Source organism: Triturus cristatus, chromosome 7 (assembly GCF_964204655.1).
Source record: "Triturus cristatus chromosome 7, aTriCri1.1, whole genome shotgun sequence".
Taxonomy (NCBI): domain Eukaryota; kingdom Metazoa; phylum Chordata; class Amphibia; order Caudata; family Salamandridae; genus Triturus; species Triturus cristatus.
Window position 1 is genome coordinate 1556572438 of NC_140590.1, and position 19563 is coordinate 1556592000.

Here is a 19563-nt window from a genome sequence, read left to right on the forward strand (position 1 = left end):
ATTTGGCAGCATTACCAGGTCTACCATTTATGGTAAATCTGGGAATGTACCAAAATCCATTGTTGGATGCATGGGTGACTCTCTGGGGCAGAATAACGCAAGGCAGCAATTTGAGCTGCATTTCATTACTCTAGATTTATCAAGCCATCTGTGGCGGCTGCCCTGGGTATTCAGCAGTGGGGCAGGAAGGGGATTTTTTTTAAAAATCACTTACGTGCTGGCCAACTGGCTGGCTTGCCACCGCCTCTCCTCCGTCCCCTTCCTGGCTTCTTCTGTGCAAAAAGGAAGCAGGAAGCACCCGGGCTTTCAGGCTCCCCATAGCCAATCACCACAACACTGCAATGCAGTGTTGTGATTGGACTGTGCGCCGTAGTTCGGCGTTCAGCCAGGGAATGGAGCCTGGGCATGTTCTCCACCCAGCCTCTATTGCCACCAGGGTGGAGCACATGCAAAGTAGGCATGAGAACATGCAAAGCATGCAGGAGAGGGCCGCCAATCAGTCATTGCACATTCACAGAGAGCCCACCACTCCTCCCCCCTGCTCTGAGAGCAGAACAGATCTGCCCCGCCCAAGACAGGATGCCGCAGCAGGAACAAATAAAATGATAATAACGTCAAGCTATTATAATTTTATTTTTCCTTTTTTTGCACTGCGAAAAGCAGTGGGTTGAAGCTCCTCTGCCTTAGCGGAGGAGCCTCCACTGTCAGCCATACAGGGCGAAGCAAGGTGGCCTTGCATGGCTTGATAAATCTGACTTTAGTGATGCGTTGCCCTTCCTCCCCCTTGTGTGGTGCAAGGGTGACACAACACTATGGTAAATCTGGACCTCAGAGGTTACTTTGCGTGGATCAGGCGGTGCTTGTAGGAAGTGAGCACAAGTTCACCTTTTAAGGCCTTTAGAGAATAATTGTTTGCAGAAAGTCAAGGGCAGCTTCTAACTTCAAAGAATTATCAGCTAAGCATATAATGGAAACAGCAAAAGTTCAGTGTGGGCCATTCAAAGTGGCAAATAAAAGCAATCTGCAAAGGCCTGTATGCAGTGAGTCAGAGGACTCTTTCACCTATTTTCCATCAGAATGCGGCATAGCATCAATGTTGTAAAAATAAATACACGCGAAGAACTAAAGAAAACTTTCACATCGGTGTGTACAGAGTCCATCCACCCCCCAACTCCTATCAGAACAGAACATTCTCTATGTGCTCAGAAGAAGAAGTAGTTCTGGGGTCGAGTGCATGCAAGCCAGATTCCTGATCCAGCAGCTATTATTGAACTAGATCCCAAATCCAGGCTGACCATAGTAAATCATTCCAACAATGGGACGGAGCAGTGGCACCAGAGCACATTTGTTGCATGCTTCGCTGTGCGCTGCAGCAGCCTGGAGTGCATACAACTCCCTTAAAGCATGATCAATTTATTTGGGCCAACTCTCTCTAGGATTGGAACTAAGCTCAACATGTCACTTCACAAGTTGCCAAAAGATTACCAGAGATCTGAGAATTGATTTTTAGACCTTTTCATGCTTAGTATGTGTGAAAGGTGTGTATGTCTGTCTTTGTGACTCAAATATCATACATTACAAACTGAGTGGCTCATTTACAAGCAAAATGAGCCACCGAAACTTCACTTTTAGTGACTGTCCGGCGGCGCACACTTCAGAGCCATATCTATTAGGCCAGGTAAAGCCTCCCTGCATGGCATTTCATGACCTTGTAGATCTGGTGTGAGGCAATGCAAAACAAGTCACTGCGTTATCTCACACTGTGATAGGTCTGCTATTAAATTAATTTTTTTTAAAAGGGAAACAACTGTCAACGGAGCCGCGGGGAGGCAGTATCCTGGAGAGGCAGTGATCTTGACAGTTGTTTGACTATAGAAACTCGTTCCCACCCTGTTCAGAATCTCATGGGATATTTTCCCTTTAAAATAACTTTTTTTATTTATTAGCATAACTTTTGGGGTATTGTATACAGTGCATGCTTATTTATTGACATGTACTACACGTCGTATCATCTACTTGTATATACACTTCTTATACTTACCTTTGGAATATATATTCAAGTGTAGAAGGGATCTTTTTGGTCCTGACGAAGAAGCCAGGGGAGGGCTTCGAAACATGCTGATGACATAGGAGTAACTGCTCATTATAGCACTGTATTTCCACCCCATACCCCACTTTTAATAACACCAGCCCAACGGAATATTAAAGATTTTTCTTCCCAATGGGCCAGGTGTTTTTTTTAACTTATATTCACTCCTTCACTCACTCCTGACCCTTCTAACTCACATTCCTACACTACACATAGTTTAGTTTTAAAAAAAAGACAGTGCTCCCGCGTAGTCGCAGGTTTGCAGCACGCCCTGTCCCGCAGTGGGGCGGAAAGACCGCTATGATAAAGCATGACACCAAGGACCCTTTTGGTGTGCGAGGGGTATTTTAACAAAGCTGTGTGCTTCCCACCACTGTAGGAAACACTTTTGATCTGGGAGACCATGATTATACATCCATTCTGGGGTGGATTCTTTTTGTTTCTCATATACTGACTTGAGGAGGACGTATCCACCTCGTTTTGCTCTTGGAGCATTACCTCTTCACTCCCTATATTGATTATTTACATGCACATCATCCATACCTGAAAGCTCATTCCTTCCAAGTAGGAATCCTATCATTTGCCTAAAATAATTTAAAGAATCAGTAAAACCTGACTCAATGACATTGAACTTAATGGCTCTGAACTCCTAATACGCTGAATGCCAAGTCACTTGGACTCATCCTATACACCACCCTCACCCTCGCCCTCAAGAAACACATTGCCAACAAATAGGAAGGCCTTGTACCAGCTTTCTCTTCTGAAGAAAATCAAACAGTTGCTTGTAGAAAGCAACTTCAGACCTTCTGATCAAGTCTTAGTACTCCCGGAACTGGGTTGTAGTAAGGCTGTTCTCCATGGCGTCCCCGACACCAGACTGGTACCCCTTAGGGGCATCATACACACCGAAGCACATCTAATTCACGGCCTAAAGAAATAGGATAACATCACCTCTCATGAAACTCCATTTACTGGCCTTACCGGCTTGAACCATCTTCAAAACCAGCTGCATCATTTACCAAGCTAACTAGACCAACATCCCCCCTTATCTTGCAGAAAAGCTCACTAACTCTGGTAGATCTTGGCACCCTACAGCCAAGACTCCACCAGACTACTAGGAAAGAGCTGAAGACTCACCTCTTTAAAGAAAACTACATTTCAATGCTTTAACCGCTCAAGTTCCTCTCCTCTTATTCATTGTATTTATACTTTTTGTTCACCATGTACAGCTCTGTTTTTGGCTAGGTTTGTGCTATAGAAATGCCATATATATGCATACATACATACAGACATACATACATACATACATACATACTTACATACATACATATATCAAAGACTGGGACAACAAGGATCAGGGCGGTACAAAAGGAGGTGGCAATGAACCAATCAAATACTCACACCCAGTCAACAGATCTGGGTTTGATCCATCACCATTCTTTAGCCCACTCTGCCACCCCAGTTCAGACATGGCCATATGCAAATCAGTCTGACCCTGTGCCTCATGGGAACAGTCCAGCCCGGACTGCCAAGCCATGCCTTCCCTGGACCGGAAACAAGCTTCCTAGGACCAGTTTCTGGCATTTCAGCCATCTTCAGCCAGGCTTGCTTGAATCCAGTGGCAAAGTGAACAAGGATCAGGACCAGGAGTAAGATAACACTGGCCCAATGAAAATCCAGGAGAAGAAGGAGGGCTAGGATAACCAGGAGAACGAGAACAGGGTCAGCACCTGGAAGAAGACATGAACAGGAGGAAAACAAGGGGAAAACGACCCAGTGAGGTTACCATATTAGCTGCTTAATCATGAATGAGTAGGTCAGGCCATCTATTTATTTTTTATTATACATATTTATTTTGTAGCAGAAGTGTGGGACTTTTAAAATAGCAGTGCCCAAAGCTAAATTTCTAGGTGCCCTCCCCTCCTGATGTTCCTGCTAGGAGGTGGATGATGAAGAGATCAGAAGTCCTTCAGTGGGGAGAATGACCAGGATGAAGGAGGTGAGGACCAGGAGGAAGTGGATGGTGTTGTTGTATGTCTCAGTAGGAGGCCACGCCTTTAGTTACTATGACCTCCTATACAAGTTTTTAAGTTACTCTTCCAAGGACTCCTCCCTTTTAAACCCAGTTAAATAACTGTACACCCCCCTTAGCTGTATTAAAACACAGTATCTTTGTGACCAATAAATAAACAAACCAAAACAGCTTATTATGACAGTTTTATTTGTTGCCAATTTCTTTAGGATCAGAACTTTTGCAAAACTGCATATTCGGAATGTTGTTTGCTCCTCTCTTCAAGGCATCACTTCACATGTCTTTGTCCTTCATGGCTGCTTCTCCTTTCTGTTGCACTTAATTTAAAAGATTCCTGAGATTACGTTTCCATTTCCAGAGGGTTCAGCCTGTAGTGGGTTTACAATTCATCACAATCTCTAATCAAAGTTACAACGAGATAAGCATTCTACTTCCATGCAAACATCACCTTTGACTCATAATTCACCCTTTCTACATATGCGCCTTGACAGGTAGCACCCGCTTATTCAACCTTTAGGCCCTGATTATGAGTTGGTCAGACTTTTTTGAACACTGTGTAAACCCCTTTTTGTGCAGGGGTCAGAATTCCAAGTTGGGTGGTATTTACTGCATTCTGTAATGATCAGATGTGTCAATATATAACCCTTCGCTAAATTTTGGCAAGTAAAACCTGAAGTGTTAACATGCACTGCATTTACCATGATGCATTGGGGGAACTGAGTGCTGGAATGTGAGGCAGTGTGCTCCCATCTTCTTCTTGTTTGAAAAAGTTCCCTTGTGCCAATGAGCTGACGAGCTGTGGCTAATACACCTGTGCCCACTGAGTGGTACAGAGACCAGATAAGACTTTAGGCAGCATTTCCAGCACCCCCATAGCAATGTGTTGCTCTCTACTGAAAAATGACAACTATTTTGAAACAAGCGTTATTTATCTGCTGCTGTAAAAAGCACCTGGATTCCAACAAACTAGGAATCAGGACCCAAGAGTTTTGAGTGTTATCATATGGCACGAAAGTCGGTGTATGTTTGCATTGAGAGGGGTTCCCATGGTGGTACACAGAGAGGATAAGAGAATTAATTATCATATATTTATTATCAGTATGCATAGTTTTTGTTGTCTTAGAGTATGCTAACAGCATGCAGCACACCACTGTTGGCATCTGGCCTGTGTCTCTTGCTCAGTTAAGTCTCTATGACTGACTGACAGAAGACACAGGAAAGCTTGCCTATGTCTTGGTGGATTAAGTCAAGCTCCTTCAGTTCGTGTCAGTCATCTCCAAGTGGTCAGAGAAGCACTTTAGGTAGTGTAGGTGATGTGGTCATATTTGCCATGCTGTAAAAAAAATAGTTACACAGCTGAGGTCTTCCCCAAAACTATTAGAAATACATCAATTTGAGAGATGATTCACATGGAATATGACTTGTCTAGGATTATTCTAGTTTTCTCAATGTGTTTAGTTGCAATGTGGTACCAGTGTACTACCACTCTTCAACATGTACTGAAAAGGTATGTATAAATGTATAAATGTATAAATAATCATAAAAGTCAGCAGGTTTTAATAGACTGCAGAAAAGGGAAGAAAAGATATTAGAAGTGCCCCATTTGCAAAATAATGAATGTAGAGTTATAAAGATTTCATTAGAAATGTCAGGGAGGTTGGCTCCCAAGTCTCCTTAGTCCTGATTCCACCTCATTCCTCTCCCTTCCAACACAATTCACTCTTGGTCTTTTTGCTTCCTCGTGAACATTTTTTTTCATCTCTGATTTCTCTCTTTGTTACTGTTTTTCTGTCCTTCAGTACTTCAGCCTGCTCAATTGTTCTACCTTTTTACCAGCAGTATTCTCTGGTCAGTAAAAACCAGTCCCTGCTTCCTGCACCCGAATAATCCAGGTGCAGGCACACCAGGCCACTTGTAATCGGTCCAGGGGATACCGCTCTGCCCTACTCGTTAACTTTAGCCTCAGTCTACATTGAGCTATGAAGGCTGTAAGTCAAACACTTGCATAGACCAGGCAAAATTAATTGAGGTAGAGTTGGTTCTAGCCAACAGTGAGGTGTTTAAACTACTGAAAATGATTTAACTAAAGAAAAAAATGGATTTGTGAAACCTCAAGGGACAGAGTGTGAGCAGCACAGGGCTTGAAATGGCCAGGCCCATTAATTCTAGATCTATTCTAAAGACACTCTCCAATGGTTCTTTTTCGCAGCATGAAAGTGTAAAGGGGAGAAAAATGTGTTAGCTCTCAACCAATTAGCCATTAACACTCTTGGATACATAATAACTCACGGACCACTTTATAAGGTTAGTTAATTTATTACAAAGCCGAAAATAACTGAACATAGAGACACCTCAACACCAGGGTATAGAAATACAAAGAAATTAGCATGAAGCCAAATCTGCGTATCCAATTCAAACAATGTAGCATAAACAAAACTATTAGTTCAAGAAGTAGGATACAAAGAATCAGGAAGCATCAGTCCAAGCTCCCCTGCATCGTGGGTTGCTGAGTAAAAAAGCAATAATTCTATCCCTACTCTACTGCTAAGATGACATCCATACAGAGCATTGCCAGTGGAAAGGATAAAGGTGTCAGTGTGTGGAGTCTTCCTAAGCAGTCTCTCCACCATCAAATGGGTCACGCAGCATAACGCCACTATCACAGAAAAAAGAGCACGTTCTGAGATGCTCTCCTTCTCAAGGCAAGGAAGCAGTGGGCTGCTTTCCCTAATTCCAAACACCAATTATCTACAGGTAGCTCTTCCACAATGCACAGCGCACATCTTGGTTCACAATAGACACAGTCTTAGGAAACCTTCCACGATGCCCTTCACATTCGATCCTTGAAACATTTTGTCCTTGGTTCTCCGGCCTTCTCCAGTGTGAATCCGTCTCCGCCTCTATCACCTCCGAGCCGTGTAACTGTAACTTCTTTTCTCCTTTCTCAGCTCCTAAACAAAAGACATTAGTTTTCACTAACGAAACAACCTCTCCACCTGCAATACAAACGTGAGAAAGAACAGAGTGCACATGAAATTCAGAACATTAATTCTAATGAGAGAGTTTTCAGGGGCTTGCAGTTCAGGTCTGCAATTTATCTAACACTTCACGTAAAGCATTACAGGTTGACATAACTCTATTGCATTTTAAATGAGTATGTCTACAAATTATAGGAATAACATTGTTAAACACATTTAGTATATGCGTGCTGTCAATTATGCAACACAAGTTCTCCATGTTAATGTTTTCTGCTAGTTACATCCGATTCCTACGTTAACTTTTCCATACTACTTTGTCGGTAACCTAACACATATCACATAATTACATTAATACATTTCACACTTCTAACGCCTCACGTTTCCTAACACAAGATTATATGCAGGTGCACTTCTGCACGTGATTATGATGCACCCCTACAATGAAATGGGATTTCCGTTACATCAGGCACAAACAAGAATTAGAGACTCAGGCCCTCATTACGAGTTCGGCCGGAATACCGAAGGGCCACAATCTCTGAAAGTGGACAGAATCCATTCACCAAATGCTGTCTATTCTCTCCAGAACATGGAATAACTGCATGGACGCATAAATGCGGGGTTGTTTACCAGAAGGTTTTCCCCATTTCAGTATGGCTTAAACTGCTGACATTTCTCACCTACTCCCAGCCAATGGAAAGTGTCAGCTGGAGCGCCTTGGAAGGGTGGATGGCTTGTGTGTGCTCCAGGGGTTCATGATAGGGTGGTGGAAGGAATGCCTTCTCTCCCTGTGCTTCTGCAGGGTACAGCCAAGGCCAAGGCAAGATGCTCTGGCCACAGCCCTTGAAGCGGCAACTTAAGAAGGTCTGTGTGAAAGTATCAAGGCCAGAGATTGCAGACCCAATAATTCCAGGCTAAGAAACACTTGGAAATGTGGTAGCATAAATGCCAACCCAGATTTATCGATCCAAGTGAAATTGCACCACTGGTAATGAGGCCTCAGTCCAACATAAATCATCCTTACCATTTGATTGCACATAGTTATGGACCCTTCTACAATCACATCTAACGCCAGTGCACAAGGTTTTTATTCTGCCTTATGCCCTCGGGCCAGGAATAGAGTCAGTGTTGGTAGGAGAGCTTAGCAGACTTTCGTTTGCGGCTTTTGTTCTCCTCCATTCGTTTCTAACTGAATTTGAACTTGTAGTGTTGTTTCTCGGAGGGTATTGATCAGGGAATGTCAAGGTATGACAGTGCTCTGAATAGTTTTTATGATGTACTGCTAAAGATATGTTCGGATATTAATTGCATTTTCTTTTGTTATACTTGTATGGTCTATTTATTCAGATCAAATAAAGTCTATTGTGATTCTGAGTCAGCATTGTGTTTCACAACAAACATGGCTTACCTACCTGGAGACCTCAGTCGCAGACAGCATTAATCATGGGTGGGAGGGGTGGGGGGGGCGTCGTGCAGGGGTGGTGGTAAATGTAATATATTTTTAAAACTTACCTGTCTGCTGGCCGGCCGGGTCCTGCGTTTTCTGGGCTCTTACTCCTGCTCTCTTGCCTCTGTCAGGAACAGGAAGCAGGCAGCCTCTCTCCCCTCAGCCAATCACAACGCTGCAATGGCAGCGTTGAGATTGGCCGGGATGGCGCCCAGCCAGGCGCCTATGGAGAGGCCATTTTATTCTCTATGTAGGCTGCTTGGAGCCTGCATGGATAAAGAGCAGAATGCACATAACTGGTTTAGGCGGCCCCAGAGGGCCGACCAAACAAGTCATTTTAACTCCGGAGTGGGCACACCACTCCATCCCTGCCCAGCCATGCTTGTAGATCAGCCCCGCCTACCCACCTGCCTGCCCGCAACTAAACACTTCTGCTTTCTCGCATGGAATAGTAGTTTTACCATTTTATGTTTCTGCTTCTCGACTGCAAGAAAGCAGTGAGGAAACGCTTCTCCGCCCTAGTGGAGGAGCCGCCCTTGGTAGACCTGTCATGGGCACTGCTCAGATGTCACCCCAGCTGTGTGGGAGACTTTAATGCATGGTCCAGCGTCGACAAAAAGTGACTATTCTCCAGATTTTGTTACTGACTTCTTATCTTCCAACAATATATTTTCCAACTACAGCTACAGTTTCGAATTGATTCCTGGAAAAAGTTCTAGATCTCCCGGATTAATAGAACACAGACAGCCCCAAGCTGCTTGAGTACTCAACGGATGACTGATCCAGCTAAGAAGGCAGGGGATTGTCATCTTATTTTTAGGGTTTAGAAACTCTCTAACACTTAAATAAAATCGAGAACCAGGGACCTTTAGGTATAAAATGTTTTCAACTGGCTGTTGTTACAGATAGCCAATCAAGAAGTACTTCCGGGGTGTGTTCTAAACCAATTGCTTGATTATCTTGGTGGTTGCTGGTGGCGGCCACTAGTACTCATTGTTGCTGCAACCTTTTTTTATTATGAAATGTTGGCTCAGCGTAAGATGAGAGGAAAGCAGAAAAGGAAAGAGAAAAGAAAAGAATGAAGAGAAAAATATTGATTCAGTGGCAAAGGGAGAAAGCAGGGATTAAAAAATAAACCTACAAGAGTGAGCTAGAGACAGGAAGTGTGAGGTGGTGGACGAAAGAGGTATTAGGTGGAATCAAGACCAGTCAGCCTTGGTGTTAGGCAAACTCGGGAATTTTCTAATGCCAATGGTGGGCTTCCAAAAAACAACTTTGAGCCCTGCACTTATAAAACAATTTTTAACGAATGAAGCACTGAATAAACCCCTGTAGCTCCTACTGTGCACTGGGTCTGTAAAAATTCAAAGGAGCACCCAATCAGCCCACGGTCTTGGTTTATGTCTGAGGTGAAGGAATCACCACAATTTGCCAGGGCACGCGTTATTTTCCCTCACACTAGTATCTCCTATTCTCAACCAACAGGCTGGCCCAATTTGAATTGTTTCATTACTGTCCTCTGAGAAACCAAAACTATTAATGAAACCAAATACTAGTACAGATTCATGGAACTCAATCAGTTAGTGGTAGCCAGGGGTAACAGCTGCTACCACTGGTATCTTCTTTAGTACCCCTGGCAGTGCCCTTACTACCCCTGGTCTCAGAGGTCATGAAGGCATCAGCAGGAAGAAAAAGTAAACATGCATCCAGCTGTCCTATTCACTTCATAGTATCCTAACATTCTGCCCTCCCCAATACCTTCAGCAACCAATAGGGCTCTGTTGAGCGGTTAAATGTGCTACAGAAGGTCAACCATGTGATGACATCCGAGGTCAAAGTGCATGTGATGTCTCTTCATTGAAGCGATGACCTTGAGAGGGATCACTTGGCATTACATGGGAGCTAGGGATGAATGTATTGGTTGACGAGGGAGATGTAAGTGGGGGCGGGAGTTTATAGTCACCAATGTTTATGGTCTGACTCATGGCATCAGTGACTTAGGGCTGCAAATTTCCAGTGCCCTGCTGCTGCTCCTCTGCACAGCAGACACCGAAAGCGATGAGGTCTGGAACTTCTCTGCCATCTGGCCCTTCTGAGAGACGCTCCTCTCCACGCCTTCTCCTTAAATTAAACTGGTTGTGACGATAAAATTGTTAATTAAAAGGCCTTTTGATTAGATAGACAAATATTGGCCAATTACCAGTGACCCAGGCAGTCTTTGCTCTCCATCTGCAAAGTCGGCAGTCAGCAGTTATCCCAACACTAAAAGAGTGCTGATGAATCCTCATCTGGAATGTGTCCCCGGGGTGTCTTGCAGGGCTCTGAGCAGAAGCGCGCAGCATGGGGGAGTTGGCAGGTAAATAAATGCGCGCGTGGTGGAATGCGCGGTGGCGGCGCCAGCACGTCTGCACCTGTTCCACTGTGCTATCTTCACGCTGTGCTCTGCAGCGTGCTGGAGTAATGGTACCAAGGGGACTATGCATGAGAACAGTTGGGCGAAGGTTTTATGATGATAGTGGATCAGGGACAACAAAAAGTGATGGATGGATATGGTTGAGCTAGGGTTTCTTAGCCACATGGGAATCTCCTGGGTAGCATTCCATTCTATCATTATCGTCGCTTGTCTGTGACTTAGCAGGTGACCAATTCAAGGCAAATTAAGCTTTACTCTGCTTTACTCTGTGCCAACACAACCATCGTCCATATTGAGTTCATAGGTACATGCTAACCCTGTCTTAGTGAGGCCAGCGTGTGGGACTTCGTTGGGAGGCCCTAGAATGGTAACCGCGGGGCAAGAAAAGTCACCTTGTGGTAACCAAGTGAGGTCACTTTGTGGATGGAGTATCTGAAAAAGACATTGCTGGGCATTAAGATCAAAGAGGCCTTGGTATTTTTAAAGGTAAGGTCTTTTCTCCAGGTATGGGACGGGTGGAGATTGCTGGGCCATATCAGTGCCTAATGTTGCCTTACTCCTCACTGTCTCACTGTTGTCTGAACTGCTTCTAAGACCTTCTTAGTTTACATAACACTTCAGCTGTAGCCATGGTCAAGCAGTCAAGGCTAACCAACCTACGGATGCGGTCTTGACGTGGCTGCATATAACACAATAACAGTCACATATAATAAATATTAACACCATTCTAAAGAGAAATGAGTATGTCATCAATGAATGAGTAAAAAAAAGGAATAGTTAATGCTGATCACTATGGGGATACATGAAATGCCAAGCCCCTGCGGTTAAAGTTATAGGACACTAAACCTTGTGAATTGTTTCTGTGGAGCCAGAATACAACTCTTTTCAGTCTATTGGATTGGTTTTTGAGGTCTTCTCAAAGAGACCGGACCTCAGGGTTATTACTGCATTTTTATTTCCAGATCAGTCACTGAAACAACACAAAGAAGCTTGGGGTTCAAGTACCACAATATCACTGGGTCTTATTACTTGCTCTGTGGTTTATGGAAATGTGATCCTGGTGGGCATCAGCAGATATCAAAAAAATATTGGGACTAAGGAATCGGATCTTCCTTCCACTATGTATGCCTGACCCACGTCTCTTTCCTTCCCTCTTTCACCAAACCCTCACCCCTCAACTGGGGCAATGTTGGTAAACCTCAACCAAGTTAAGTTGCTGATGCAATTTACCCCCCAAAAACATATTTTTGCAAAAACACTTTTTTGCCCAAAAAAGTTTGGGAGAGCATTTTCAATTTAGAAAGTTTTTTTGTGTGCAAAATTTTCTTCCTGTAAATCTAGTTTGACTGGAATTTTCTACCACTATTGTTTATTTTTAACTTCACCAATTTTGCAAAGGTCGCAAAGTTGGTAAAGTTGGAAAAAAGTTACAAAATTGCGGAGGAAAAGCCTTTGCAAATTCCTATACTCGTTATATTGTAGCATGCATATTTATCATTTCAACTATAACGGCAGGTAAAAAATGTTCGTGTGAGTGAGTCCAATAATACTCTGTTAGTTACAGTAGGGCACAACTTCCTTGCCTGTCCACTTGAAGGTCAAAAATTCTAGAATGAGACAATAATAATATTACGAGAGCAGTGCAATATATGTGTGCACCAAGAGTGCTGTTTGTGATGCGTTTAGTGTTAATCTGTTCATGCTAGGCACTAAGGGGCATATTTACAAGCCCCTATCGCCACAGGAACGTCATTTATTAACATGGCTTAATGCTGCCTTGTAAATAAGGTCGCCTTTCACGCTATACTTAGCGTGAAAGGGGCAGAAAATGGGTGTTGTGGTGGGGGTTCCATCGCAAAAGCCATTAATTTTTAGGCTGCCCCATATTTACAAGGGCAGCATAAATATGGGGCAGCGCCAAAATTAAGACCAGGGAAAACCTGGTCTTAAACAGGCGCAACGAGGAGAAATGTTTCATTTTTCCTTGTTTCTGCTGTTTCTATGTGTGCTGCATTGTGTAGCACACATAGAAACAGCACAAGGCCATTAATTGTTTATGTGCAGGAAGGTGACTCTTCCTGCACATAAACAATCAATTGAAAAAAATGACGTTTTGCAACTTTCATGTGTGCTGCATTAAGCTGCACACATAGAAGTTACAAAGCACCATTTCAGATTGTTTATGTGCAGGAAGGGACACCTTCCTGCACATAAACAATCTTCCCCTACAATGCAGGCACCCATGCACTATGGTGCAAGGGTGTCTGTGTTGGCGCTAGGCGGCTAAAATTAGCACCAGCGCAGGAGGAAATGCAAGGCTGCACCGTATCCTTGTAAATACGGTGCTGCCCTGTGTTTTGGAAGTAGTGGAGCCAAGGTGGCTAACGCTGCGATATGCCACTTCCTGGTAAATATACCCTTAATTTGGGTATTATGACGAGATCCATGGTAACTCAGTGGATCTGGAGTCATTCACTCTGAGATTCAACTGGTGGATTCACAGAGTGAATTTCAAAGGCGAAAACATAAATAACCAGGATGAACTAGGACCAGAATTAATGATTCTCCCAGTAATTTCTCATGTGTCAGGCGATCTTCTTGGTCTCATGCGTAATACCCAGAAACCGCACCCAAGCGGAGCTACAGTGCCTAACTGCGGAAACCTCGAAATGAGGCTTTCGTCATCTGCAGCCTTGAGTAACATCTATAGGTGCTCCTCAAGGCTGTGTAATCCAGCCAATTGATAGTGTTGTCCTCCATATATATGCTTGATAACGACCCAACAAGCAGGAATTATCTAAAGAGAGATTTTTGGGGTGCTTAGTATGTGCTGGATGTCTTTGTATGATAATCGATAGACCCCGGATGTATGATGTTACAACGCATGCTTTTACAACGCATGCTGTTACAACAAATTTTTTACAACGCAAATGCTGTGACAACGCAAGTCTTTACAACGCAAGTCTTTACATCGACTTGTAGTAGATGGCGTGCTAACATTAAAAAAGGGTCATTTACTATTCTAACTCCAGTCCACGTTGCAGTAGGGAAGGTGTTTGGATAGTAAACTACACTATTTTTAATGTTAGCACGCCATCTAGTGCAAGTCGATGTAAAGACTTGCGTTGTAATGGCATGCGTTGTCACAGCATTTGCGTTGTAACAGTTTCGTTGTAATGGCAGTGCGTTGTAAAAGTTGCGTTGTAATGGTTGTTCGCCATAGACCCCAGGAGTCACCACACGTCTTCTACACTACCAGTTATCCATTGTGGGCATCACATTAGCAAAAACTGAGAAAGCCATTAGGTTTAACTGACCATAGCACACAGAAGAGCAGTCCAAGGTGTCTGTCTGCTACAAGCACAGACTGAGAAAACCACTGTCTGAAAATACTACAAGAAACTCAGACAACCGCACCTACCAAGAAGGGCCCGAATCCTGCCCCCCCAGAATGGTAGACTGAGGGGGTGCCCCTATGTCTCTCCGGCACTAACAAAGAGTGAGGAAACCCTATAGTGACTGATGCTGGAGATTTCTAGAGCACTCTCTTAAACTGACACCAGTCATTCTTTACATGCCAATTATCCTTCAAGGAACAAGGATAGACTGAGGAGTCCTTATCACCAATCCTTTATTTTGTTCTTGCAGGTGCTTTTTCATCCGTTCTTTCTTTCCTTGTCACTGGTTTTCCATGTTTCTGTTTCTCCTTCTTTCCCCTCTTGTATTTTTTATTATCTTGTTCTGGATCAAAGTCTTTTGAGGAAAAATAAGTGCAGGTGGGCCCCACCTGCAACCACCAGCTCAATGTAAGCACTGATGTAGGCAGAGAGAGCTCCTGCCGTCCTCTGTCTCTCTGTAACTTAGACTGAATAATGTGTCATCTCAGCCTGACACAATCATAGACTCAAGCCGTGACCGTCAGTCATTAAGTGTCACGTATGCAGACTGAGGGATGCTATATCTCTAATGCGGATGTAGACCGAGGGAGTTCCTGTCAATCATTTCCTGTCACTTGTGCCAACTGAGTGACACTTTATCTCTAATGCTAATGTCAAGTGAGAGAGCTTCTGTCACTCATTAACTGTCACCATTGGAGAGTGAGGGACACTGTATTCTAATGTGAATACATTCTGGGGGAGCTTTTCCACTCATTGACTGCCACTGGTGCAGATTAAGGGGTGCAAATGTATTCTACAGGAGCTTCTGTCACTCATAGACTGTCACTGAAATAGACTGAGTAACGCTCTCTTTCTAAAGTGAATGAGTCTGATGGAGCTCATGTCACTCATTGTCCGTCACTGGTGCAGACTGAGGAACGCTCTATCTCTATTGTGAGTGCAGACTGAGGGAGCCCCTGTCACTCATTGTCCATCACCAGTGCAGACTGAGGAACGCTCTATCTCTAAAGTGAATGAGACTGAGGGAGATCCTGCCGCTCATTGTCCGTCACTGGTGCAGACTGAGGAACGCTCTGTCTCTGCTCATTGTCGGTCACTGGTGCAGACTGAGGAGCGCTCTATCCCTAAAGTGAATGAGACGGATGGAGCTCCTGTCGCTCATTGTCCGTCACCTGTGCAGACTGAGGAACTCTCTATTTCTAAAATGAATGAGACTGAGGGCGCTCCGGTCACTCATTGTCTGTCACCGGTGCAGATTGAGGAATGCTCTATCTCTTATGTGAATGAGACTGATGGAGCTGCTGTCACTCATTGTCTATCACCCATGCAGACTGAGGAACACTCTATCTCTAAATTGAATGCAGACTGAGGGAGCTCATGTAGCTCATTATCCATCAACGGTGCAGACTGAGGAAAGCTCTGTCTCTAAAGTGAATGAGACTGAGGGAACTCCTGTCACTCATTGTTTGTCACCGGTCCAGACTGAGGAGCGCTCTATCTCTAAAGTGAATGAGACTGAGGAAGCTCCTGTTGCTTATTGTCCGTCACCGGTGCAGACTGAGGAACGCTCTATCTCTAAAGTGAATGAGACTGAAGGAGCTCCTGTCGCTCATTGTCAATTACCGGTGCAGACTGAGGAACGCTCTATTGTGGGAGCAGACTGAGGGAGCTGCTGTCACTCATTATCCGTCACCGGTGCAGACTGGGGAACGCTCTATCTCTAAAGTGAATGCAGACTGAGGGAGCTTCTGTCGCTCAGTGTCCGTCACCGGTGCAGACTGAGGAACGCTCTATCTCTAAAGTGAATGAGACTGTAGGAGCTCCTGTCGCTCATTGTCAATTACCGGAGCAGACTGAGGAACGCTCTATTGTGGGAGCAGACTGAGGGAGCTGCTATCACTCATTGTCCATCACCGGTGCAGACTGAGGAAAGCTTTATCTCTAAAGTGAATGAGACTGATGGAGCTCCTGTTGCTCATTGTCCATCACTGGTGTAGACTGAGGGAGCTCCTGTTGCTCATTGTTCGTCACCGGTGCACACTGAGGAACGCTCTATCTCTAGTTTGAGTGCAGACTGAGGGAGCTCCTGTCGCTCATTGTCTGTCACTGGTGCAGACTGTGGACCACTCCATCTCTAATGTGAATGCAGACTGAGGGAGCTCCTGTTACTCATTGTCCATCGCTGGTGCAAACTGAGGAACGCTCTATCTCTAAAGTGAATACAGACTGAGGGAGCTCCTGCAGCTCATTGTGTGTCACCGGTGCAGACTGAGGAATGCTCTATCTCTAAAGTAAATGCAGACTGAGGGTGCTCCTGTCACTCATTGTCCATCACCGGTGCAGACTGAGGAAAGCTTTATCTCTAAAGTGGATGAGACTGATGGAGCTCCTGTTGCTCATTGTCCATCACTGGTGTAGACTGAGGGAGCTCCTGTTGCTCATTGTCCGTCACCGGTGCACACTGAGGAATGCTCTATCTCTAGTTTGAGTGCAGACCGAGGGAGCTCCTGTCGCACATTGTCCGTCACTGGTGCAGACTGTGGACCGCTCCATCTCTAATGTGAATGCAGACTGAGGGAGCTTCTGTTACTCATTGTCCATCACTGGTGCAAACTGAAGAAAGGTCTATCTCTAAAGTGAATGAGACCGAGGCAGCTCCTGTCGCTCATTGTCCATCACCAGTGCAGACTGAGGAACGCTCTATCTCTAAAGTGAATGCAGACTGAGGGAGCTCCTGCAGCTCATTGTCCATCACCGGTGCAGACTGAGGAATGCTCTATCTCTAATGTCAGTGCAGACTGAGGTAGCTCCTGCAGCTCATTGTCCTTCACCGGTGCAGACTGAGGAATGCTCTATCTCTGTTGTGAATGAGACTGTAGGAGCTCCTGTCGCTCATTGTCCATCTCCAGTGCAGACTGAGGAACGCTCTATCTCTAAAGTGAATGCAGACTGAGGGAGCTCCTGCAGCTCATTGTCCATCACCAGTGCAGACTGAGGAACGCTCTATCTCTAAAGTGAATGCAGACTTAGGGAGCTCCTGCAGCTCATTGTCTGTCACCGGTGCAGACTGAGGAATGCTCTATCTCTATTGTCAGTGCAGACTGAGGGAGCTCCTGTCACTCATTGTCCGTCACCAGTGCAGACTGTGGAAAGCTCTATCTCTGTTGTGAATGAGACTAATGGAGCTCCTGTCTCTCATTTTCCGTCACCGGTTCAGACTGAGGAACGCTCTAACTCTAAAGTGAATGCAGACTGAGGGAGCTCCTGTCACTCAATGTCCGAGACCGATGCAGACTGAGGAATGCTCTACTTTAATGTGAATGACACTGAGGGAGCTCCTGTCGCTCATTGTCTGTCACCGGTGCAGAATGAGGAACGCTCTGTCTCTAATGTGAATGCGGACTGAGGGAGCTCCTGTAACTAACAGTGTGAAGCAGTACCTATCGGTACCTAAGGGTATCACAGACTCAAGGGATAGTTACCCATGTCTAACACTACATTAACAGAGACTGAGCTCCTCCCACTGAGCACCACTGGTACAGTCAAGGCGGCCCCTATCCCAGCCTGATTCTAGTAGCACAAACCGAGGATGCGTCCATCCCTCCCCGCCTGATAATAACCATGATTGATTCTTTCCATTGCAGATCAATAACTCTTTATAGGTACCATTAAAAATACAAGTATTTCTAATGCATTGAGCACACTTCGGATGACAGGCACAGCCACCCAAATCTTTATGCGTTAAGAGGAAACCATAAACGACGAAAATACAAATAAATGCATTTTGACTGGAAGCAGCATCTTGGCATCATTCTCCGCTGTGAGTCATTGGTTGTCGTTTTATCTTTCGGAGAGGTCCTAATATCCTCTGCCATGGACTGGTCCCTCTTTTATCTTCCGTCAGCTCACATGGAACAGAACCTTGGGTTTTTAATATTCAATGGGGCAGATTTACAAGCCCCTGTAGGGAGATGTGTCACGTTATAAAGCCCTGCATCACATCATACCTGCGTCAGGTATTTTGTATGCAGGGTGGTTGTTCCCATGCAGGAAAGCCCCGTAAAAGTGACAAAGTGAAATCTACAAGATTTCACTGCGTCACCTCTAGGACGCCACTGAGTCAAAACCTTACGCCTGCTTGAAACAGGGGTAAGGAGTGACGCAGTGTAGTGGGAATAGGCCTCAAAATGCGTTGCTGGAGTTGCATCATGCTTGCAATAAGACTCCAGCAATGCGTGACTTTTGCCCCAACAGATGCGTCGGAATTTCTGATGCATCTGTCAATCCGTGCACCATGGTGCACCGTATTGTAAATACGGCGCATCCGTGGTGGGGCAAGGGTTTCTCAGGGTAGCACAGGGAAAGTGACGCATCTCTACAGATGTGTCGCTTTCTTGTAAATCTGCCCCAATGTTTTCATTTTAGGAAACTGCCTATTATCGTCCTTTTTTATATCATGCATCTTAATAGAGACCTGGATTAAAAACTGTCAATGCTTCGCACCAATATTGGTACAAGCAGAGGGAGACTTTTTCTCTGACATTAATGCAAACTGAGGGAGACCACAACACTGACACTAAGGGAGACCCAGGGATAGAATCGCATTCATTAATACAATGCAACATAGGAAAATTTTTACACTAATATTAATACAAAGTGAGAGAGACCTTTACACTAATGATATTAATACAAGCTGTGGGAGACCTTTACTCTGACACTGATGCAAACTGATGGAGATCATGACACTGGCCCTAAAACAGACCTAGGAACACAATCGTTTTTACCAATACAGACTAGGAAAGGCTATCATACTGACAATTCTTCAAACTGATGGGTGATCACAGGGCTATCAATAAAACCAGACTGAAACCATCCCACCAACATTCGTGCCTATCCAGGCAGTCAATCATATTCATCGATACAAAACAATTCAAAGGTCAGGGAGATCTTTACAATAAAATAAAAAATAACTGAAGGGGACCTTCATGACGGTGTGGATACAAATACAGCAAATATCACACCGAAATTCACTATGTCAGTATGCCAATTTGACTGACTATTCTAAGACATTAATGCCATTCATATCCCTCGAAATTGAGAGAGCTTATTAAACTGCCTCTAATACAAATAGAGGAAGACAACCACATACGCTCCCCTCAGTGCAGACTGAGAGACTATCACACTGATGTTCATACAAAATGAGGGAGAT